This window comes from Cydia splendana, chromosome 3 (genome assembly GCF_910591565.1).
Source record: "Cydia splendana chromosome 3, ilCydSple1.2, whole genome shotgun sequence".
Lineage (NCBI taxonomy): Eukaryota > Metazoa > Arthropoda > Insecta > Lepidoptera > Tortricidae > Cydia > Cydia splendana.
The window spans coordinates 13,446,486-13,473,460 of record NC_085962.1 but is presented as its reverse complement, the minus strand read 5'-3'; positions in this window follow the sequence as shown (position 1 = coordinate 13,473,460).

Here is a 26,975-nt window from a genome sequence, read left to right as displayed (position 1 = left end):
TGCCTAACAACTAGCCCTAATAGTCTCTACTATGGTTTTGTAACCTACTGGACTGGCAGAAAAATCCCACGAAAAAAAACTGACCAGTATGCCTAACAATGCGAATTGTTATGAAACGGAACGAAAATCTAAAGCTCAATCTAAAATATTTAAAACTTTGATTAAGACAAAGCTAATGTACATAAAAATTGCAAAGCTATGAGTCTATACTTAAGTTGAATATAAAAAGAATCATTTAAATTGTATTTCTTTTACGTGAGGTCTTGTAGGAGCGAAGGTTCCATGACGACACAGACCCTGTAAATTATTTAAGCAGTAGTATTCGGATAGACAATATCTAAGCCCTAATTCTTACATGCTTCCAAAACATCTACCCGACAAACAAAACCAGATTAAAGCCCAAAAATAAATAAATATAAATAAATTATATACTGTTCAAGTTTCAATTCATTCTATATGGTATAGAACACAGAGAGCAGTTGAGGTTTTGTTACAACTGCTAACTTAGTTACATTTACAACGAAATGGAAGAAACATCTTTAGGCCAGGAAAGGTACGCTCGGCTAGTATGGCGGAATGGAAATAATTAGTAATAGCTGATTTTTTCGGTGTATGGGACAGATAATAAATCTAGTGATTACGTCGACACATAATCCAAATAAATTTATTACATTTAGGTATTTAAAAAAAATTTAAAAAATATAAAAATTCACAGAAAAATTGTAAAAAATATTAATAACATTTTTTAAATTTATACTCATAGAGAAATATTTGCTTTATGACGTTAAACATGAATCACACAAAAAATAATTATGTATCCTACATTTAAAGTAAGTAACCTACGGTTATTATTAAATTCAGTATATTTCCGTCCTCAAAAATGGTAATAGGCTATTTTTTCTCTCATTATTTCCAAATTATAATAAGTACAAGCGTTGCAATTAGATCGTACACTAAATAATACCGTATGGTGGGTTTTATGGGGTTGTGCATTAATTGTCTGGTTAAAAATGGTAATAGATCAATATCATATGGGATTTTCATTATGAGTTCTCTTTCGTCGAATACTGTAAAAATCGGCTTGAAATATGATTCGTAACACAAAAAACCATCAAAAACGTTATCGTTGCTTTAAAGTTGCCGCGCAGGAGCCAGCGAGCTAACGCGATTGGTCGTTGCATGGAGCGGGGCGACGGAACGATGAAACTTCCATCGCCCCGAGCGCGAATATTTAAAAAAGTATTTAGTATATTTACTATTTACTCGGTCAAGACATATGTACCAGTGAACGTAAAAAATATGGGAGACTAGATTCGAACTAATTATCAGCTTTAATCTGGGCAAGAGTGCTGTAAATAAGAAAGTAAATTTTACGTAATTGCAGGCTTTCCGTCTTTGCGTGCGCGTTAAATTTAATACAATAATAGGCCAACTATATAGGGCTATTATACTGAAACACACCCAATTTGATAGCAGAAAAAGACGCGAAATTAAAATTTTCTTAGGGATTTCAAATCTTTGCGCCTATAAGTTTAAACCATTTAAGGTCTCAATAGCGGTCATTTAAGTACCACCCCTCACCACTAAAATGTAATTATCAAAAACGACAGTTGCTAATGTTCCCCAAAGTAAGCATTTCTAGTTATTGCTGCAATACAGTGGTACCGGGCACCTTGCGACGCAAGGCCGAGCAGGGATCGCAAACCTTAAAATATTTGCACTAATTAATTGAGTTAGGATTTTGTTAGTACTCTTTAATTGAATAGCAAAAAATATAAGTTAAGTATTAGAAATACCGTTTTTATTCGATTTTTAATTAACTAATTATTGTTAAACTAATTTTTACCATCTGGTGTCGGTTAAAATTTCACTAGTAACATCATTTGGCGACTAGGGCAATAAAAGTCGACACCATAACCAACAAATTAACAAACAACAAAAATTTGCAGTAATATTCCAAAACTCGACTGAACGCAAGCGCACCCGAACCGTGTCGCTCCCCTGACGCGACTCGGAGTCCTGTCATAAAACGTAAGGCCGTGGTATTAACGTCAGCGGATAGCTGAGCGGCGAGCGGTGACTGCAGGCGGCAATAAGGTTCAGTTAATGTTTTTATAATTTGAAATGACTTCGTTTCCATGTAGAAATAACCAAACAGACTTTAGAAGCATTTAATATTATTTGTGGCCGTATAAATTATGATTTATTGGTAAATTAACTACAATTATTCATATTTGTGGATAAAACAATATACATACTATAATTAATACTAAATTAACATTAAATAAATACATTATTTATGACATAAAAATACATTGCGCGTATTTAACTACTTAGCACTGTTTAATTACGATACTTGCAAGCAAGTAGTAAAGTATATGGCTCCATCCTATCCTGTACCACGATATACAAGCGATAACATTTTTGCGACAGTTTTGTATAGATAATGGATTTGTCGCTAGAAAATTACGATATCGAGATAAAAGTCAGGTTTCTGAGCGCTATTGAAACCTAAATGCTTTTTACTTATACTTATTTTAAATTTGCCGCGCTTTTCCTAGTCAAGCTGAATGTGTTTCACTATAGAATAGTAATCGAATTGGTTCAGATTTTACGTTTAATGCATATAAATAACATAATTAGTAAATAACATAATTTTGGACTAAGTACATTATACATACCTACATGACATCAGGCTATGGTTTGGCGCACCGTGACCCTGAACGGCGCGGTAATGTGTTACGGCTGTTAAGTGAAGCCCAGACGGGATGATCAAATCGACCGATTTGATCAGAAATGAAATTGGGGTAAATCTCCAAATTAAGCAACAATTAAACAACTGTACCGATATTTGGACCCTCAGAATAATATACCCGGCCGGATACCGGATAGTAACTTTGCTTGATTTCAGAGTAAACAAATTGGATTTAAGAAACAGTCACGGTCATATTGTACTTTACTCGTTTATTATTTCAAAACAATTTAAACATCCACTCACTTGCACGCGTAGGTACCTACTCATTTCGAACATAGAAATGTGTCCGCGCCAACGTTCACCACGAAACAGGTCAAAACCTGCACAATGCGCACCTAAAAACCGAAATGTAGGTATTGTTAAATTTAGTTTGTAGTTAATTAGTTTTTTGGTGTAAGTGTATGGACCAAGGTCTGAAACAAAATGATTTTTTATTATTATTTTTTTTTCTTTATTGTTCCGCCGGCCAAATATTCGGCCGACGGTCAGGCCGAATATCCGGTATCCGACCAAACAACTATCCATTGCATCTCTAATTGAGAGTGGCAACACTGTCGTAGGTCGTATTGCCCTTTTCTAGCATATACGTCCCTCGCTCCTACACTCCCACCACACAGGCAGGTTGCTTTGTCAGTTATACAAGGCAAATTTTCAAATCATTGGCTTGCTGTTTTTCCATCTAGAAGGTCGTGAAGCTAAACTGCTGGTGAGTTTTTGAATTTGTACCTCAGTTTAGCTGACTATATTGAAATAGTTATTTATTTTACAAGGGGGCAAAGTTGTTGTTTAACCGCTCGTGCTAATATTGATACTTGAGCAAGCAAAAGATTCGAAACATGGAATCTTGAGCGTTGCGAGGGTTTCAAAGCACGAGGGTTAAACAACATTTGCCCCAAGTGAAACACAAAATGTTTCACCACACCAACCCGAAGCAAATATTAAATGTAAAAATATCAAACAAAATCAAATACAAATGAATGTTATTAAATATTTATCATCCAAAATCATGATTTAAAAGTCAATTCTACCAGCAAACATAAGAAAACAACTCAAATTTGCATTTGAGTTGTGTTGTTTGAGTAAGCCTTTCCGAGCTGGTGTGGTGAAAAACAGTTTCTAACCGCTTATGCCGTTCGAAATAAATAATTAAATTTTTCACGCCACTGTTCGGAAATTTTGCAATAGATGGTCTAAAACCAAGCTGGAAAGTAGGCAATAGCTGTAGCACCTGAACCACCACTACTACAATGTTTCACTGTTATCATCATCTGTCATTGGTGACAGTTCGCTACAGCAATGAATATAATTTAAAACATAAAAATCAATAAAAGGTCTTTTTTAAACAAGAAATTGGTCCTATAAATAACCTAAATTTATTTTTGAAGGAAAAAGTTGCGCCACTTTTTCCTTCAAAAATAAATTTCGGTTATTTATAGGACCAATTTCTTGTTTTAAAAAAAGAAATGTCAAACTATTCATTCATTCAGTCAGTTCATTCGATTCAAGCTTAAAGCGTTTTTTACTTTTGTAGCTGTTTGTGGTTTTTAGCAAAAACGCTTCTAAGTTTAGAGTCGGTTTGAAGCAAACAACAGAAAAACGCCTCTTAAATGTGATAAAAAAGTAAAAAAAAAACGGGTTCGGAAAATTCTCACTGAATTGGATAGTACTATAAAATATAAGAAACACGTATCTACGCTCGCTATAAAAATGAGTTCTTCTAGTGAAGAAAATGATATTCTTACGCTGACGCCAAAAATTCAAGAGACAGCACAGGCAGTGGCTAGTAATTTGCTACCAGAGAAATCGCGGGCTAGTACTTATAGTTATGCAAATGTTTTCTTATCCTCGCAGTAGTCGTGAAAAGCACTATGTAATGCCTCGGCCGGAAACGCTAAAGATAGACCCGTATTATTCGAGGGCCTCCACTAACGTGTCGGCCCTCAAACTCACTCGTCCATCTTTTAGCGGTTTTCCGTCCTCTCCTACAATGTACTATAGCTGTCCGTTAAATTATCTAGCAAATAAAAACGATCCGGAATAGTGATGTGAAAGTGCAAGAGGATATTAGAAAGAGAGATGCCTAAGAGTACCATACCATAATGAATACATGTGTCTTAGCTGTATATTGTATTGTTATAAATAATGTTAAAAATGCTTTATGTTGTTAATGTGTTCCAATTTGTGCCGCTTTGGCATTAGCTGTAAGTTGCAATTTGTTATTTGAAATAAATAAAATAAATGTTAATTTTACAAAATGTACCTATCAAATTGTATACTTTACTAAATATCTCTCTCCTCACAGGTGTTACAATAAAGGGTGTATGTAGTAACATAATTAATTAAACACTCATAATATAATTATATTACATACACATAATAAGTATATCATAGTATAATCACATTGGTTTGGCGTCTTCCCACCACCAGGCGATAACAAACATGTTTCAATATTATTCTTAGGTTCCGAATATCGGTACAGCTGTTTAATGACAGCATTTACACAAAAATAAAATGCTTATAAATAACATATCATATTCGGAACTACAGATGCAACGGATAGTTGTTTGGCCGCATACAGGATACCGGATGTACGGCCTGACCATAGGCCGAATATTCGGTATTCGGCCGGCGGAAATATACCTACATTCCGGTTTTTCAGGTGCGCATTGTAGAAGTTTTGACCTGTTTCGTAATGAACTTTCACGCGGACTCATATAGGTCTATCACTAGGTACGAAATTAGTGCGCGAGCTAGTGAATGGAACGTTTAAATTGTTTTAAAATAATAATCGAGTACGATTATATTCCGATATCAAGTATAGTTACTATCCGGTATCCGGCCGGATATTAAAATAAGGGCGAGATAGGATACCGGATAGTAACCGAATATCCGGTGCATCTCTATTCGGAACCTAAAGTTTTAATCCTGCATGGTGCAAATATGTATAATTTTAAGACAATGACTTGAAAATTTGTCTTTTATAACTGACAAAGCAACCTGCCTGTGTGGTAGGAGTGTGGGGGAGAGAGGGACGTATATGCTAGAAATAGACAATACGACCTAGGGGCTGTCCATAAATGACGTCATCTATTTTTGACGATTTTTGCCCCCCCCCCCCCCCCCCTCCCCATAAAATCATCCAAAAATCATGCTTCGAATGACACCGTTTCCTCCTGCGTCATGCTACCATCATCCGATGTCCAGACCCGCCCCCCCCCCCCCTCCAAATTTGAAATGACGTAATTCATGAATAGCCCCCTACGACAGTGTTGCCACTCTCAATATTATTCTTATAGTGGTAACACACTATCGCACCGCACCAAGGTCATTGTGCGACGCACCGATAAGTAAGAGAAGAGATATCGCTTTCTCGCTCTTACTTATGGGTGCGTCGCACAATGACCTTGGTGCGGTGCGATAGTGTGTTACCACTATTAAGTTCCGAATATGGTAAGTTATTTAATTAGCGTTTTATTTTTGTGTAAAACGCTGTCATTTTAAAGCCGTATTTTTCGCCTTATTACAAAGGAGTAAGGTGCAAAAGTGTAAACATATATTTGACGTCGACGTAAACTATGAATTGAAAGAGCACGAAATAGTCAATATAATACGTTTGTTGAAAAAAAAAGTCTACAGACGCTTAAATAGGCGCGAAGGGTTATTGTCTCATAGAAAATTTGAATTTCGGCCTTTTTCTACTGACAAAGTTGTTGGATAGACTTCAATATCAAATTAAAGAGTGGGCCTACACACTTCGCTGTGACAGAATGTGAAAGTGTCACCAAAACTGTCAAATGACTACGATAATAAGTATTCCTTTTATAATGCCACTCCCCACTATGCCATTCTGAAATTAAATAAGAACGATAGATAGTCATGCGCAATTTTTATTTTTGTAGTGGGTCATAATTGACGTATATAATTACGAATATAATTTGAACATGAACCAATATTAAAATAATATTGGAAATGATATCAGTTATTTTAAATCAGCTATCATTCACGCGCGCGTTCATTTTGCTCAGACTTGGCCGCGCAAATATTTGGTGCGGGCGAGACGCCCGCGCACCTTCGAATTGGCCTGTCACTTGTAGCAACTTGTAGGTAAGTACATACTTACCTACATACTATCCACTCGTCCTTGGCACGAACTCCCGCCACCGGCCGCATTGAAACTGTCCCCGCGCGCCGCAAGGAAATGTAATCCTTAGCATTAGCGCAAAGAGTTCAAATTTGGTAGTTTCATTTAGCGAATTTGTTAAAATGCACATATTTATTACATTGACCATATTTTTGTGTGATTATGTATTGAATATCACTTTGAACGTTATCAGAACAAAGTCTGCAAGAAATTATATCTATAACCATTTTTTTCTAGCATGTTTAAGGCGTTAATATATATACAAGTGATACAAATAATATTGATGTCGGATTCTCGGATAAATAGCTTAATGAGGTAGTTTTATGGTAATTCAATCAAAGACCTAATTATTACTTTTTTTTTTTATCAAGTTACGACTTATATCCGTGAGGCCCCGCCATTTATTGAATTAGTTATTTTCCGTGTAAATATTTTGACTGATTCCATTGTCGACTCATTATAAATATTATTTTCGTCACGTTTACGAACTAAAAATACTATTACTATTTTTAACAAACAAGAACGGCTCTTTTTTTAAACTATTTTTTTTTACCTACTTCCGGAGAGAAAGTTGGTTGGATTCGAAAATAAAGTATCTTAAAATGATCTAAAGAACAGGAATAAAAAAATAATTGCCTATTACTAATTAATGTTTAACGTAACCGTATCTTTACTGGAGTACTTATCCAACAAAACAAATCTAACCTACCTGATGGTGTTTACTGTAAGGAAGACTACCCCAAAGAAGTGCTCGAAACACGCAAAAAACTGCAACAGACTGTACAGGAAGAGCGAAATAAAGGCAACATAGCATACCTAAAATATGACAAACTAGTTGTGAAGGAACCACAAAGCAACAATCGTGAAAAGCGGAAAAGAGAAACGACAGTATCACCAGCAGAGAAACATAATGTTGAACAGCAATCAGGGGACATACCACACACCCCCCCTTGCACACCCCGAAACCACCCCGAAACAAACCAGAGCTCACAGCGGAGGAAATTGACTAAAGTGGGACCAAACCACAACCAGAACATAAACCAATATGATAACAAATAGCAATTAACACCACAAAAACAACAACAGCAAACAACAAAAAATGGCAATAAGCCCCCGGACACCGAAAACGCAACAACAAAACCAAAACAAAGCAAACAACATAATAAATATCTCCCCAACCTGGCTGGTCACCACGGGGATTGCGACCAAAACCCTCACACCTCAGAAAATGAAACTCAAAAATTAAACATATGCACATACAACATAAGATCACTATCGTCTCCGGAGAGACTAGTGGAATTAACACACGCAATAGAAAAAATCAAATATGATGTAATTGGACTGTCAGAAGTAAGAAGGAATGGTTGCAAAATAGAGGAACATCCAGAATATATACTATGTTACATAGGAGAAACAAAGGGATTACATGGAGTTGGATTTATAGTGAAAAAAAAGTTTAAACAAAACATAGTTGATTTTATTGCAATATCAGAAAGAGTAGCCATGATAAAATTAAAATTTGGAAAAGAGCAAATATCCATAATTCAAGCTTATGCCCCTACGGAAAGAGCTAAAGAAGACGAAATGCAAAAATTCTACAATGATCTTCAGAAAGCTCACGATATACAGGACACAACTGTCCTAGTCATAGGAGACTTTAATGCCAAAATCGGTCAGCCAAAAAAATCTGAAGACATGGTGATGGGAAAGTATGGATTTGGTACCAGGAATGAGCGAGGAGAAAGGCTAGTACAATACGCCTGCGAACAGAAATTAGCCATAATGAACACATACTTCAAGAAAAACTCCAACCGAAGATGGACGTGGGTATCTCCAAACCAAAAGATTAAGAATGAAATCGACTACATAATGTGCAATAAACCCAAGCGAATAACAAACATCGAAATTCTAAACCAAATAGACTTTCCAACTGACCACCGACTCATAAGATCATCCTTCCTAATAAAATCACCCAAATTGAGTAGAAAAACTTTTAAATCACTACCTAAACCACCAAAAACAGACAATGAAAAAAGCACATACATGCTCAATCTAAATTTAAACCTCCACAACTATTTGAAAACTGAAGAATACGACAATCTACAAACTTTTTACAACAAATTAGAAACAGTAATTACAAAGAGTCTTAAAATGAATGAAGTCAGACAAAAGAAAAATAAAATATTAAGCAAAGAAACAATGGAACTAATAAACAAACGCACAGAATTAATATCAATAACAAATAAAACAAAAGAAATTAAATCAGAACTAACAAGATTATTTAAAGTATCAAATAAGGCTGTGAAAAAGGATTATAAAGATTATAGACAGAAAATTATAGAGGACAACCTACATACCTTCAGAAGCTCCAAACGGGCGTACAAGCAACTACAGAGCCATAAAGACTGGATACAAAAACTACAAGAAGGACAAGATGAAACCAAAACTAGAAATGACATCATAGACCATGCCACTCAATTCTACAGAGAACTATACCAAAAGCCACCACAAGAATCAAACTCCACAGTCGACATGGAATCAGCAGATAATAATGAAGACCCTACAGAACCCATAAGTGAACAAGAAATATTAAAACATATTAACAGACTAAAACCAGAGAAGAGCCCTGGCCCAGATAATATTAACAACGAGGCATTGAAAACCAACTTATATATAACCAACTATAACTACAACTATAACCAACTTTTTCAGAGATGTAACATTTTACCTGTTCACGAAAAACTTAAATATCTGTTAGCTGTCGAACAGTATATGTGTCCTAAATTTAAGATAGTAAAAATATACAACAGAAGTCTAAGAGAATCTACACGAAAACGATATGTCGAGCCACAAGCCTCCAATTATTACGGCCGAAGAACAAGGCAGTACCTAATACCGCGTATTTTTAATGTCATACCCCCCGAGCAAAATTTTTCAACAAAAACAATATTTAAGAAAAAAATTAGAAGTCTGTTATTAAATAGTTACGCTAATGCAAGTTAGTCATATTTAGTTTAGTAATTAGCATAGTATTAAGCATGAAGGTATAAACATTTAGGTATAATTGGGTGTATTTCATTCGCCAACAAACTGTTTCGCAGTTTGGCGAAGTTTTGTAATAGTTTTAAGTGTTTTTTGATTATTAGCAATAAATTAAAAAAAAAAAAAAATAGGAGCACCTCTTTTAGTCCCATATCTTGCAAAACTCTTCAATATGATCTTGGATTGTGAGGAGGTACCTAGGCAATGGTATAGCTCTGATATTATACTGCTATACAAAAAGGGCAACCCGTTAGAAATAGGCAACTATCGTCCAATCAGTTTGCTCTCCAGCGTCTACAAGCTCTTCACATCCATACTACAGACACGTTTGACACCGAAGATAGATAATAACCAACCCATTGAACAAGCCGGCTTCAGGTCTGGATACTCCACTATAGACCATATCCACACGTTAGACCAAGTCATGGCCAAGTATAAGGAATACAACTACCCTATATATATATCTTTCATCGATTACTCGAAAGCCTTTGACAGCATAACTCATAGCTCCATCTGGCAAGCTCTCACAACATGTAAGATAAACAGAACATACATAAATATACTAAAAAACATATATAACTACAGTGTAAGCAGAGTGAAGATGGAAAAAAGAGGCGAGGAGATCAAAATAGGCAAAGGTGTCAGACAAGGGGACCCTCTATCACCAAAGCTATTTATAGCGGTATTAGAAGAAGTGTTTAAGAAAATAGACTGGAAAAGCAAAGGAATTAGGATAATGAACCGTTACCTAAGCCATCTACGTTTTGCAGATGACATCGTACTTTTTGCAGCATCAGCCGTTGAACTAGAAAACATGATGAACACCTTAGACAAGGAAAGTAATAAAGTGGGACTGCACATGAACACAACCAAAACGAAGATAATGACAAACAGCCGAAGAAGAATAATACATGTGTCAGGAAAAGAGATTGAATATGTTGAAGAGTACATATACCTCGGGAAACAAATAACATTCAGCCCAACTAGCAACGAAGATGAAGTAGCCAGACGTGTCAATAATGCATGGAAAAAATACTGGGCACATAAGGAAATCTTAAAAGGTAACTACTCCCTACCACTAAAGAAAATTGTAATGGACACTAATATCTTACCAAGCCTAACATATGGCAGCCAAACTTGGATATTTACAAATAAAGTAAAAAACGCAATTACAACATGCCAACGTGCAATGGAGAGGAGCCTCCTTAAAATTAGAAAAATACAAAAAATAAGAAGTGAAAACATTAGAAAGAAAACCAAGCTAACAGATGCCCTCCATCAATGTCTGTGCCTCAAATGGAAATGGGCAGGACACATAGCCAGATACAGAGACAGAAGGTGGACACTTGAATCGACAAAATGGAAGGGACCAGCAGGGAAGAGACGCCAAGGAAAACCAAAAAAGAAATGGATAGAAGATATTATCTCAGTAGCGGGTCCAGAATGGATTAATACAGCTCAAGACAGAGATAAATGGAAGAAGTGTGAGGAGGCTTTCACCCATAAGGGATCCACATAATAAAACGAAAAACTAAATGTATAACTTACATCTATTGAAAATATTGTAACTTTTAAAAATGTGGAAATAAAAAGCTATTTTATTATTATTCTCTTTATTCAATTAGGGTCTTAGGTTAGGGTTTTACAATGTGAGTATAAAAGTAAAATATAAAAACACTTACAAAACATAACAAAAATATATACTTAAACACATTATAAAAAACCTAACCTAGGGTGCCGCCGGCAGCGGGGCAGGGTCCAAGCTGCCGGTGGTCAGGGCCGCAGAGTGAGGAATCGACGTACTATACGCGCCGTGTCCAAAATTACCGCCTTCTGCATCTGACCCTTGATCCAACCACCCAGCGAGAGTCTCTCTAGGTGTTGGTCGAGACTCTTCGCTATGAGACCGTTCGCTGACACGACTATAGGAACAATGATCGTCGAGTCAACATCCCACATAGCGGTTATCTCGTGGGCTAAGTCTAGGTACTTGCTGGACTTGTCCTTCTCGGCCTTCACGAGATTCTCATCATGGGGGATGGTGACGTCGACGAGCACGGTATGGCGCTGCGATCGATCTATCAGCACGATGTCAGGCTTATTGGCTACAATAGTCCTGTCAGTGATGATAGATCGATCCCAATAGAGCGTGGCACGACCATTTTCGAGAACTGGCGCAGGTGAGTACTTGTAATACGGCACTTCGCGGTCCACAAGGCCGTATAGGAGGGCAAGCTGCTGGTGAATAATTCTGGCTACGAGGTTATGTCTGTGCAAGTACTCGCCGTTAGCAAGATGAGAACAACCGGAGATAATATGCCTGAGTGACAAGCCGGCAACCTAGTTCTAAATCCTTCAGCAAGGTACTGAGAGGATTCAGAGCTAGGCAGAACCTTATTATTATTATTATTATAACTTACGGCATCGCTCAGCTATCCGTTGTTCACCACATCATGAAATCTGAACAGGATTTTGGCATACTTTTCTATACCAGACTCTTTCTCATTAATCGAGGCTTCATTCTAATTTTATTCATATTTTATAAGTCACTCAACTTCTCCAGAGCAAAAATATTTTATTTTCAATAATTCAGTATCAAATCTTCTTGGAATCAAAATTTCCTTGTTTAATGTCAATAGCACATAATTTCATATTGTCATAGTTGAAGTTTTAGCAGAACATAGAAAACAATGAAGAATTCGCATTGCCAACAGTAATATAAAGAAAAAATCAGTATAAACACTAAAATTCTATCTGTCAAACAAAACCAGATTAAAGCCCATATATAAATTCATACAAATAAACTATATACTATTCAAGTTTCAATTCATTCTATATGGTATAGAACACAGAGAGCAGTTGAGGTTTTGTTACAACTGCTAACTTACGGCATCGCTCAGCTATCCGTTGTTCACCACATCATGAAATCTGAACAGGATTTTGGCATACTTTTCTATACCAGACTCTTTCTCATTAGTTAAGGCTTCATTCTAATTTTATTCATACTTTATAAGTCACTCTATTTATAGCAAATCATAGAAAACAATAAAGAATTCGCATTGCCAACAGTAATCTAAAATAAAAATCAGTATTAAGTTTTTCAAATCAATAAAAATCACTACTTTATGAATATATAAACACTCACCCGGAGACTTGAAGGCTTCTTTGAAGTGGGTAGCTCAGGATTCCCTGGAACCTGCTCTGATGCTCAGCTACTTGCTCCTTGTAGCTCTGCAAGATGCTCAGCTGAAGTCGCTCGAAGATGTTCGGAGAATGCCTGTTAGGGCTCCGCTGAAGTCGCTCGATGATGTTCGGAGAATGCCTGCTAGGGCTCCGCTGGAGTCGCTCGATGATGTTCGGAGAATGCCTGCCAGGGCTCCGCTGAAGTCGCTCGATGATGTTCGGAGAATGCCCGCCAGGGCTCCGCTGAAGTCGCTCGAAGATGTTCGGAGAATGCCCGCCAGGGCTCCGCTGAAGTCGCTCGATGATGTTCGGAGAATGCCCGCCAGGGCTCCGCTGAAGTCACTCGAAGATGTTCGGAGAATGCCCGCCAGGGCTCCGCTGAAGGTCTTCTTTCTTCGGAGGCTGACGTTCCAGGTTGCGCAGGGCTCCTCTGGGGCTCCGCTTCGGTCCTTGGGGCTTCTCTGGATCCTCTTCTTAGTTCTTCTTCTGGAGCTCTTCTTGGTTTGGCTGCTGTAGACTGAATGTCCTCCTAGGCTTTTGGTCCATCTATTTATACCCCTATATATTTGGTATTATTTTGTTTTGTTTGTTTCCTTGGTTACGAACGTCGCCTTCGTCCTCATCGTCGCCTAAAATCTCTTTGTACTCTTCTATCATTCCTAATACGAATTTTTTTACTATGGCGTGCAAGCAAATTTGAACTTAATATATACTAGTGGCTCTGTGAGCTGTAGACCTCGCGAGCTGAGCTTAAAACTGAGTAAATGTATGGCTTCGTTGTTTAGAAGAATTTAGAGAATCTAATTTGACAATTAAAACCTTAACTATCGAACCTGCTTACAAAATTCGGGAATTGGTTTAGAAATGCGACCAGTAGAGTAGAACAGATGGACATACGAAACAATTTTTGGCTAACAGGCCAATTCAAACGTACACTGATATCAGAACGACGTCTAACTGATGTCATTTAGTTATCGTGCATTTCGCTGGTTCTTGAAACGTACCTACAAGAACGGTAGATGGTAGAACTTGCTTTGGCAATGTACATGTTTCCGATTCAGACCACAAGATGGCAGACCCTCCAACGCGCACGGTCCCTATAGTAGAGGGTTATTGTCGTACTAAATTTTGTAGTCACTGTAAATCAGTGCTGTAAATTTACTGCCATCTTTCGATACAGGATTAAAATAAAATGAATAAAAAATATCAATAAATGTATATATGTATGGATAAATGATTTATTTTTTATTTTTAGAACGCCATATGATTTTGACCCATGTTCTTTTACTGATATGAGTAAAAATTGTTAAATATAAAATGGTGTCGCCATCTAGACGAGCATAGAGGCCAAAGGTATGGCGCCGTATATTCAAGAATCAAATTTTCTTTAAAGCGCAAAAAGCCATCATCTCTTGCAAAAATTAAACGAATACGCCTGGCCCGCGCTTTTCAAAATAAAATAATAAAATAAAAAACAACAATTGATACGAAATTTAAGTATAAAAAAATACAAAAAGTTGTGTAGCAGCATACAATTACTGGGGATGGAACCAGGGACCTCCCGATGCAAACAAAAAAAGCGAACGTTTGCAAAATGCGCCATGATAGTTCTTACTAAAGCTGACAAAATTTAGCTACTCATTCTCAAGTAAAAACGAAATATCTAAATACCGCCAAAACCAGCGATACAAATTTTCTGAATTTTTGGGCATTTAATCTATAAACATATATCAAAAAGAAAAAACTCTTATGATATCGATACGATTATTTGTTTAAGCGCTAGGTATCACGACTCCGCCATTTTTAAAAATTTCCAAAAACCGGATTGACAAAAAATTTTTATTTAGTCATAGAATCTGGTCACAAAATTTTATGAGAATCGGTTAAGAATTGCGACCTGTAGAGGAGAACATCCGGAAATACAAAACTAAATATCTAAATACCGCCTAAACCAGCGATAATTTTTTTCTGCATTTTTTGCTATTAACTCTGTAAACATGTCTCAAAAAGAAAAAAACTCTTATGATATCGATACGACTATTTGTTTAGGCGACAGGTATCACGACTCCGCCATTTAAAAAAAAAATCCAAAAACCGGATTGACAAAAAAATTTTATTTAGTCATAGAATCTGTTCACAAAATTTCATGAGAATCGGTTAAGAATTGCGACCTGTAGAGGAGAACATCCGGAAATACAAAACTAAATATCTAAATACCGCCTAAACCAGCGATAATTTTTTTCTGCATTTTTTGCTATTAACTCTGTAAACATGTCTCAAAAAGAAAAAAAACTCTTATGATATCGATACGACTATTTGTTTAGGCGACAGGTATCACGACTCCGCCATTTTTAAAAATTTCCAAAAACCGGATTGACAAAAAAAATTTATTTAGTCATAGAATCTGGTCACAAAATTTCATGAGAATCAGTTAAGAATTGCGACCTGTAGAGGAGAACATCCGGACATACGAAAGCAAATTGCTCGAGTCAAAACGTAGACCTTCGCTACGCTTCGGTCAATGAGTTAAAAGTCCATTTCTCAACGACCCTGTATACTGAAAATTTTCCTATGGGAAATATTTTTCTTTCTTTTTGAATAAAATACCAGTTTTTAGATGATTTTATATATAAATATGGATGTATTTATTTTTTATCTACGTATTTCAATAAATTTCTTCCATCAAAACTCTATACTTTTGAAGTAATGGACAAAAATAACCTAACATTTTATTTGCATGTTTTTGTGGATTTTTCTAGTATTTCCACTATTATTTATGGCTAAAACTAATTCTTAAGCTTATAATCTATTTTCCTACTGCATCATTTAGTTTTTACAAACACTATTTTTCATGCATGTTTTTTACAACTGAACTTTCCTTGCAAAATTCCATCAGTACTAGTAAAGATATGATCACTTATTAACTAAATGACCCACCTTATATACAATATACTATATAAATTGACTAAAATACACTTCCCTTAATCCTCCAAATCCTTCTGATCTCACAATGGCATACAAAATTAGACTTTTCTTGGTCTATATTCATACATAAATACACTCAAGAATCTTATGTAAATTTTAGCTTATAAAAATATTATAAAATCTCAATGCCTTATTTAATTACATTCTACATAAATGAATCATGATATGCTTCTATAATTTTAACGATTATTAGCTAGAACAGGTTCTCATTTTTCATTTTATTTGCTTATCCCATTTATATATATTGAAAATATTTATTTTAATGGATCGACTAATTATTAAATTCCTATATACTATACACATATAATGACTTATTTTACATTGAAATTATGTATATCAATTCTCTAGTTTTATAGTAATTAGCAAAATTAAGTTTTTTATTTTATTAAGCGAACACTAATATTGTCATACTTAGACATAAGTGATGTCTACAATGTTTTATGTAAACCATATATCTTTCTATCTAATTATTTATGTTTTCAGTTTATATAAAACATTTCTACATACAATCAAGCTTATAATTAATTAGTTTAATGATGACAAAGAACATTTTTATGACTAAATTTGTTTTTCCCAACAATTCCATTCTATGTAAAAATCTTTATTGGTAATTATGTAGCCATAACTTTATTGAACGAACACAGAGATCATCTGGTCCGTTTCAAGGAGAACATCCGGACATACAAAAGTAAATATCTAAATACCGCCTAAACCAGCGATAATTTTTTTCTGCATTTTTTGCTATTAACTCTGTAAACATGTCTCAAAAAGAAAAAAAACTCTTATGATATCGATTTGACAATTTGTTTAGGCGCCAGGTATCACGACACCGCCATTTTTAAAAATTTCAAAAAACCGGATTGACAAAACAAATTATTTACTCATAGAATCTGGTCACAAAATTTCATGAGAATCGGTTAAGAATTGCGACCTGTAGAGGAGAACATCCGGACATACAAAAGCAAATTGCTCGAGTCAAAACGTAGACCTTCGCTACGCTTCGGTCAATTATGCTAGTTACTAGACAGTGTTAATGAAATAGTTATATAATTTAGGTCTTATAACATAACAATGGTTAGGAGATTGTAATTTAAATTTTAATAGCACAAATTTATTAATGTCTAGTAGATATTATTGATAATTGAAATTAACATTATTTTCAGTAACAGTCAATCTATTTATAATCTGGAAATAACGGGTCCCCACGGTCAGAAATAAATAGGTACTATGGTATAGTATATTGAAGGTATATTGCAACTGTAAAGTAGGTGCATAGTTAGCATGGAAGGATCTAGCAAGCCCTTTGAAGGTTGTGAATGTTTTAGAAACCACGGTAATTAAAGAATTTTCTATATCTCCGAAATTTCTCGTATTCTGACAAAAAGCCTGTTACAAAGTCCCACAATTATTTATAATATTCGGTCCCGGTACAACCCTCTTTCCTCATTAATCTTACTTTTATCCGCTTTTAAACCGATAAAAGATTATTTAAAAAAACCGGCCAAGTGCGTGCGTGCATACGTTTGAAGGGTTCCGTACATTAAGTCCGACTCACGCTTTACTGCACATTTCTAATAAGTTTTCCTGTCATCTATAGGTAAAGAACTATTTTGTGTATTTTTTTCAAAATTTTAGACCCAGTACTTTCGGTGATAAAGGGGGGGGAATGGTCATTTTTTGGCTATTTTCTTAAATAACTTCTAACCTATGAATTATAAAATTATAAAAAAATATATTTGAAATTCTCAAGATGAGCTCTTTCATTTGATTTATAACACGATATAGTTTGAAAAACTTTATTTTTTAACTTTCTCATTTACCCCCCAAAAGTGCCCCCCATGTTTAAAATTAATTTGTTTACGTTACATATCCATCTTTGGGTCACTAATTTAGTACACATAAGTATGTATGTGTACCAAATTTCAACTTAATTGGTCCAGTAGTTTCCAAGAAAATAGGCTGTGACAGACGGACAGACAGACAGACAGACAGACGCACGACTCGCACGAGTGATCCTATAAGGGTTCCGTTTTTTCCTTTTGAGGTACGGAACCCTAAAAATTATGAATTTATTTATGTTTTGCAGTTCGACGAAAAATCTATCTACGAGCAAGTATCTTACTCGTTTCAAGTGTCTCATTAAAAAATATAACGTTTCGGATAAACAAATTTTCAAAAACACTAAACCATTATTCTTAATTACATTCTGATACAATGTAAATAATTAGGTATGCAAAGCTGCAAGTCTCTCATTTAGAAAACATTCATATACAAACTATAGGTACCATAGGGACTCTTTTTACCCCGCTAGAGGATGAATTTTGCAAAAACGTTGAAATTCTTTTTTTGTATTAACACATATTTCATCCCTTAGTAACCCACGTTAGAGGATCCAAACACACCGAAGTCGCTTTTCTTGTATACTAACATATAATGTGAAGTTATGGTACATGGTTTGAAGAAAATCGCGATTGTGACACATCTCACAGACTTCTCGAGTTATGGAGGGTGTAACTAATGAAACTAATCTGACTTTGGTTCATATACCTATGTTTTAAATATATTATTCCAGTCACAGTATATCTGGGGCCAAATCGAACAAAATAACTTTTGTCAGTATTAATATTAGTCATTGATAATTTATATAACTTCCACGATCGAGACGAGATTTGAAAATCGAGAATACACGAAATTAACGCTGTCATGTACGGTTTACTGAACACAATTACCGTCAATATTACGTAATGGTACTTATAATGTGCGATACGAGAGATATGGCTAAAGTTATGAATAAATGTCTCATACAAAGTTTTTATGTCTCGAATTTACAATTTTATCACCGTGCTACACGCATTGTTTCCATGTAAATTAATATACATTTGTAAGACTAAATAAATGGTAATTGATGAGAGTAGACTTTAAAATATTTTTAAACAAATAATTTGTTACAAAAAATATTTTTAACCATAAGTAAATAAGTAATTTATACTTAGCTACACTTATTTACATATCATTCAAAACAAAATTTGTTGATAAGGTAAAAGATATTCTCAGCTTGTAAACCTTTAGGTTCATCTCCGCCGAAAGACGTTCATTGCTGGACAAAGGCCTCCCCCAAAGATCTCCACAGCGAACGGTCATTCGCTGCCCTCAACCAACGGTTTCCCGCGACTTTAACTTTAGATCGTCGGTCCATCTAGTCTGGGGCCTTCCCACGCTGCGTCTTCCGGTACGTGGTCGCTGGTCGCCACTCGAAAATCTTTCTGCTCCATCGGCCATCGGTTCTGCAAGTTATGTGACCCCCCCACTGCCACTTTAAGTTAATAAATATTATAATTACTCTCTCATTGATTTAATTTATTATCAAACACTGCTTCCTCCACAGCTATTATACGTGAGACAGTATTACGGCCTTTTCTAAGATGGAGATGCCTACCACAAAGTTGAGCTGCTCTAGATACCTACACCTACCTACCTACCTAAATACATGTATTGGAGCGAAATGACGTTTCGTAGTGTCTTTCAAAACCATATTGGCAGCCAAAGATGCACAATATATAGGTCTTCCTTATAGCAGAGTGCACCCGCGACCGCAGTATGGCTTTCTTGATTTTCTTTCTGCCTGGAATACCTATAATACCTAAGTACCTACTCGATCTAATACCCCATTAAATGAAAAACTGACGTAACAATTTCTTATGTGCTCAAATCTAGACAGTAAGACATTGGAAATCAAAATGGTGTGAAAAAAGTTAATCGACCTGGCAGTCAACTGAGAACCCGGCACGTGTATTCTCATCTCACTGGTTCTGTCGAGTCGAGCTCTCGAGAAAGTTAGTGAAATGTGAATTGGAAATCTATAAACTATCCCCTAACAACTACGTAGGTATGTGGTCGTGGATTTCAATAACTAGACGAGCCTTAACAACTTTAACCTTAAGGTACTTTGCGTCAAAAAGTTGTAATAAGTACCTATTCCAATACGCTTAGTTCTTACTTTCCAAAATGAACAAATCAAGAATCTCCGATCAATCAAAGGTTTTACAAAGAGGTAAAAAAATATTTAAATAATATCGAGGAGCAAGGGGGCTTGCCGCTACTCTAGTTTTGGACTCAATTACTGATATTTCAAAATCATAAGCCAGATTATCTAAGTATAAGTAGCCACAAAGTACCTATTTGAGACAGATAACATTTTTAATAAGTACCTATGTATTATACACTTTAAACTCTCGCGTTTTTGTACACATATTTTATTATACAAACGGGTCTACCGCGATATAATTTCATTGTTTTTACCTTAAATTCCGAAGTTTCAGCTGAGTTGCACCAGCTGTGGTCACGGAAAGAAAGGTAAAAACAATGAAATTGTATCGCGGTAGACCCGTGTGTAATTAAATATACTTACCTATGTATTTGTCATTATATAATGTCAAGTTCTGCAGCTGGAGTAGGTACCTGTGCAACTAATATTCGCTACGAAATGTATATAATCTGCGCAAGCATAACTACCTACTCTATTTTAACGCGACCCCAATTTGAAAGCGTTTTAAATCAAACTGAAACTTTCCGCGGTACATATTTTATGAGCCGTTAAATGGCGACAAACATGAGCTATCTATCCTACAATCAACCTCCTATACGTCATTGGAACAGGCCAAAACCACACGTAGTTCCACGCAAATCAATCTGAACTCTAAAGCTTTTTCTTTATGGCGCAATTCAGTTTAAAAAATAAACTGCTTTGAAGAAGCGCCGTCAAGGTTCGCACTGTTTGAAATTAAACTTTATAGCGTATAGCGTATGGCTTTTAATAATTTGTAGGCATTGGTTGTGAAAGAAGTGTTGTCAGACGGGGCAAGTTTGATGGGGCTTGCATGTCGTGGTGAGACAGCGGAGTCTAATCGACTAGTAGTGAACGTGTAACTAGTACACACAATATATTATCGAAAAAAAAACACTGACACGAAATACTTAAATAATAAAATTTACCTTCAACCGAACAGAAACTTTTAAGTTATATTTTTTTATATCGTTTGTACCAGCATTACCAACTACCAAATCAGGCACAACAAACTAGGTAATATACATTATATTTTTAATCCTAATTAGGTTATTAAGTCCAAAATAAATAAGAATAAAGAGACTGATTACTTTTTATTACAAGAAATACAAATAGTACAGTCAACCTAGCCAACATTGCTTTCAGGGTTGTTTTTGCACAAAATACATTTTTTAAATTTGTTTATGTAAACAAATGTATAAGAATTATGGTAACACTAATATTTTTAAAAGATTAAAGCCGTAATAGGTTATATTTATGACGAAACTATATTAACATAACACATATTGTGTTTAACTTAACTCGGGAATTTTCAGCGAGTTATCAAGCGGGTGCGTTTTTGCAGGCAAAATCTTGTTGAAAAAATAATTATAAAAACCCTTTTGATGGATATGATTCATATGATGGATAGAAAATAATTTTATAAAATATGAAGTGTAGATTATTTCTATTATAGTTGGCTAGTTTGACGGCATCTATCCATCAACAACTCTATAGTATAAAGCTGATCCATTCCCCAAGATTAACACTATTAAAAGACACTAATCTCTTACTCGGTGTTTCAACAGATTATTGCTAAATTTAGCATTTTCTTGTTTAATAACCAGTAAAGCCGTTTTTACTGTATAATGAAAATGTTGCATATACACCGTGAACCCAACTTATACATATATCTACTGGGTAATAGTGATGTGCCTTCGGAGGAAATACAGAGGTGACACCAGGTCACATTATTCTCCCTCTGACAAAAAGCTCGGCTCAGATACCGACCTAAGCAACTAAAAAAACTTTTTTTTTAATACTTAGATTTTTCGCAGTCTTTAAATGATTTCCGGCGCGTTATATCAATCGACAAATGGGACCTTCCCTAAAATTTAGTAAAGAAAACTACCAACTCATTCCTTGACATTACAACTTTTAAGATATGAATTTGCCTAATTTAGAATCCTGAAAGTATGCAGATTAGTTTGTTATCAACCACTCCATAACTTCAAAGTACAAGTGTCGTTTTTTGCCGTCCCAAATTTTAACCTTCGTTTTCTCCGTTGTTGCTTTTCACTCGTGCAACTTTAAAGATTTAGAAAAATCTCTCCTTTCTTGAAAGAAAGGAGAGATTTTTCTAAATCTTTATGGTATTGGTGAACCAATACCATAGCTTATATTATTAATGTAGTTTTAGGAGTTTATCAAATTTGATAAATTTTGTAATTTAACGTTTATTTTTACGTGTAGATGTATTTTTTTCTAGACATAAGATCGATTTGTTATCAACTCTACTAATCCCTACTTAAACCGCTGAACCAATTTCGTCGCAATTTAACAGGGAAATTGTTTGAGGTCCTATGTCCATAGACTTTTTGTTAATCATACCTACTCATTATTCCACGCAGACGTAGTCGGAGGCAGAAGTTAGTAAAAAAATAAAATATAAACAGTATTACTAGTAGTCTCACTTAAAAATCCAGTTAAGACCAGACTCATCTTGAAATAATGTTAACTTTAGGGTTCCGTGCCCAAAGGGTAAAAACGGGACCCTATTACTAAGACTCAACTGTCCGTCTGTCTGCCCGTCTGTCACCAGGCTGTATCTCATGAACCGTGATAGCTGACAGTTGAAATTATCACAGATGATGGAAGTATTTCTGTTGCCGCTATAACAACAAATACTAAAAACTACGGAACCCTCGGTAGGCGAGTCAGACTCGAAGTGGTCCGATTTTTACTCTACTAAAACATCAATAAAAAAATCACACATCAATTAACTTCACATGGAATAACCCCGGCTGTATTCTTAATATCACAAAATAAATAAATAATAGTATATAGTATAAGTACTATTACTACCGTACAGAAAGGAAACTTCCTACAAAACCGAAGTTTGACAGCGATTCAGGGTCGAATCATGCTGTCCTTTTCTAATATATGGCACTATCCCTTTCGGCTATTTAGGTTTGTCAAAATTCAAGCCATTATCTTATCTGTGGTCGTGCACACAATGGGACGTCAAGTTGTGTCAACCCTAAAAATTGCTCGGGGCAATGCTGAGCCGAACGGAGCCGAGTTTGGCCGAAGGGAGGAGTTTCGCACCCCTGGTAATATTCCCAAAAGGAGAATATTCACATCACTTCTCCGTAGTTAATTAAAATATTTACGTGTTCCATTCGCTGGAGATTACCGCCTTAAGCTTCGAGACGGCGTTAAACGTGTACAGGAATAAACAATGTTAACCTTGCCGTTACGCTTGCAAAAAGTAATTTCGTAAGGTTGCATTAATAATAACAACAGCGCCTATTAAATAAAGGACTAGTTGGTAATGATGATTGATAATATGTCCTTTCCCGGGTGTAAAACTATCTCTATGATTACCTAAGACAGCGGGGCATCAACGCCGCCGAAGTAATGTCGCAACAGTAAAGGTTGACTCACGCTAGACCGGGCCAGAGCTTCCGGCGCTTCGTTTTCTATGGAAAGCACCACGTTATCACCGATAAGCCGTCACAGAAAATGACGTCGGACGCCTCAGCCCGGGCCCGGTCTAGCGTGAGTCATCCTTTAGGGGGCCTTCGGATGGCAATTGCAGCTGCATTACTGTGGCGGCATTACTGCTGTTACGTGGACGCGGCCGCTATATATATGTCAATTTCCTAGATAAAATGAGAAACGGATTGAACGTTTCGCGATAGTAATTCAATGCGGCTCCGAACCGAACGTCAAGGTCGCAGTTGCCATCCGAACGTCACCTTTATGTTACCTACCCTACCCTTATCTTATTTATACAAGAACTATTCAACAAAACAGAGATAGGGGAAAGAAAGAACAACCCCAGTAGCACAGAATAGCTGTATAGCAGCCGAATAATAAAGTACGAATACGCTTGAAGCTGAATATAAAAGCTGCATAAGAGCTGTATAAGCGACTTTTCAGCTTTTATAACTCTTAAATGGGCACAAATTTAGGCAGCCTTAAGTTCACGTAGCTACTTAAGAGCGTTGTAGCAGCTATTTAACGGAATTATAAGGGGTAACAGGAGTTACAAGAGGTCTATATTGACTGGGTAAGAGACCACCAGTTACCCTTTATTCAGATAATATGTCACATGTGCGTTGTGCGCCCTAATACCGGAAAAGATTGACGTTGGGCTGAATAAAAGATAATTAATAACATACGTTTACACCTCTGCCTTAAAAGGCAGCTATTATTTAGTATAATAGTGACGACGAACGCAGAGGTAGTGCAATGACATATCATGAAGCAAAAACGTTAAGCGCAACCGACACAAATAAGCCATTTTTTTCTAATCGTGTTGTATATTACGGATCACGATCTTTTATCTATTAATGCGAGAAAGATGTTTGGGAATGCAAGTTTATTGACATTATACAGGGTGGAAAGGCACGACGATCCTTTCCGGAAATGGGAGATAGTTTAGCCTAAGCTCTATATTTTCTCCATAGAAACTATGTTAATATGGGCAACCGTTTCTAAATTATGACCTTTTAAACATCCACGCAAAAAACTACTTTGTTCTAACCCTAACAGGTGACAGGGTCAATGAACTTACTTGTAAACAATCAGTATTCGACAGGAAATTATGCTAATTTGTTGCCATCTAACCATTTTTAGGTCTGCTTACAGCACGGTAAGAATCATTGCAGGATTTTCGCTTTCTTAGTGGTTCCACTTGTTCAATACTTGAATGAAATAGTTATGTTATTCCTTAATATTAATAATACTAACCACAACATTGTTTACAACGACAGTTCAAATGGTGACATTGACAACCACTCAAAAGTACGCAATCGTCTTATAAATATCTCTGGTTTCCTTGACTGATAAAAAGGTTTTAGTTTCTTAACACGTTTCACAAAATTATTTTCGAATAATTGGAAACTATCTAAAATAATTAAAAATAACAAGTAGGTTGTGTTAGTTGCACCAAATGAACTTGCAAAAATTAAATACTAAGAATAAATCAAGAATAAATACTTCTTCAATACCAAACTAACAAACCTTCTTGCGTGGTAGGAAATAGACAAGACGTCTGATGTTTGAAATTAAATTTTCATTGAACTATACTTATTGAATGTCATATTCTTCAAATAAAAATGTTAGATGCTCGTGGCTATTTAAATTTGTGGGGCTGTGTAAAAGATATGGTGTACCAAACCAAACGGAATGTGAAACTGCGGACGAAATGAGACAAAGGCTAATTGGTGCTTTCTGCGGAGGATAAATGACGAAGAGCATACACTATATCGCATGTGCATCGACATACTCGGGTACGGGCTGCGGCGGCGTTGTAATACACGGAGGTACATTTGAACACCGTATGTGAAAAGAAGATAGTATTAAATATTGGAAAAAAGTAATTATCTAAGAAAGTAATAAAATTGTTTGTAATATTTTTGCATGCATGTGATTTATTTGACATTTATGCGTCATTCATACATCATTGCGATACTGTCAACGATCGGAAAAAAGTGTAAAGTCCCGAGCTTTCCCGACGGAGATCCTTAATCTAGCCGTCATGTGCACATGCTATAGGGTTATCACCACAGTTAAAAAGTAGTATTTTTGCAATTTTTATTTTTTACTCAATTAACGATTCTTACCATTACCAATAGTCTCTGTATCACTTAAACGACCTAATACTTCCGGGAAGGATCGTCGTGCCTTTCCACCCTGTATATATATATATTATATATATACATTATCTAAGAAAATTTTAGTGCGCCACGAAAATAATCAGTTTTTACTTAATTTAATGATATAAATAAGCTATTTGTAAAAACAATTTCAGTGGTTTGGACAGAATTTTGAGACAAAAAGTTATAGAAAGTAATACGTTATAGAAAGTACTAAACTAATGCTATCTAGATTAAGAACTCATGCACAAAACCTTATTGTTAACCTTAAAAGTTGGAAAAGTAATCTAAATTTTATAGGTTATATACAATAAAATAGCGGTCAATGTTAAACAGCAACGTGAACCGTTAAAATCCTATTATGCAGCAAACGACTGTTTAATGATTTATTTTGTGTACTGTTAAACAGCCCAAACTCAATTAGAATTGAACATGTGAACCTGTAAGCAGCCGTAAGCTGTTTACTTTACGTATAAATGTTCACAAGCTCACCTTTAACTGTAATGTGAATAATTAAACAGGTATAATAAGTCAGCGTATTAAAAGCTGCTTTAGCGGTAAAATTGTTCAGCGATAAGCTGTATTATACGCCACATGTGTTCCATTATACGTCTACTGGCTTCATAATAATTCACTAGTGCTCCCTTAAACAGTCAGCGTAATAAAAGCTGGTTAGCGGTAAACATGATCAGCGATAAGCTGTATTATGCGCCACATGTGTTCCATTAAACGTCTATCGGCTTCAAATAGTTCACTCGTGCTCCCTTAAAAAGTCAGCGTAATAAAAGCTGCTTAGCGGTAAACAGCGATAAGCTGATTTTGCACCACCTGTGTTCCATTATACGTCTATCGGCTTCAAATAGTTCACTCGTGCTCCCTTAAAAAGTCAGCGTAATAAAAGCTGCTTAGCGGTAAACAGCGATAAGCTGATTTTGCACCACCTGTGTTCCATTATACGTCTATCGGCTTCATAATAGTTCACTCGTGCTCCCTTAAAAAGTCAGCTTTATAAAAGCTGCTTAGCGGTAAACATGTTCAGCGATAAGCTGTATTATGCGCCACATGTGTTCCATTATACGTCCATTAGCTTCATAATAGTTCACTCGTGCTCCCTTAAAAGTCAGCGTAATAAAAGCTTCTTAGAGGTAAACATGTTCAGCG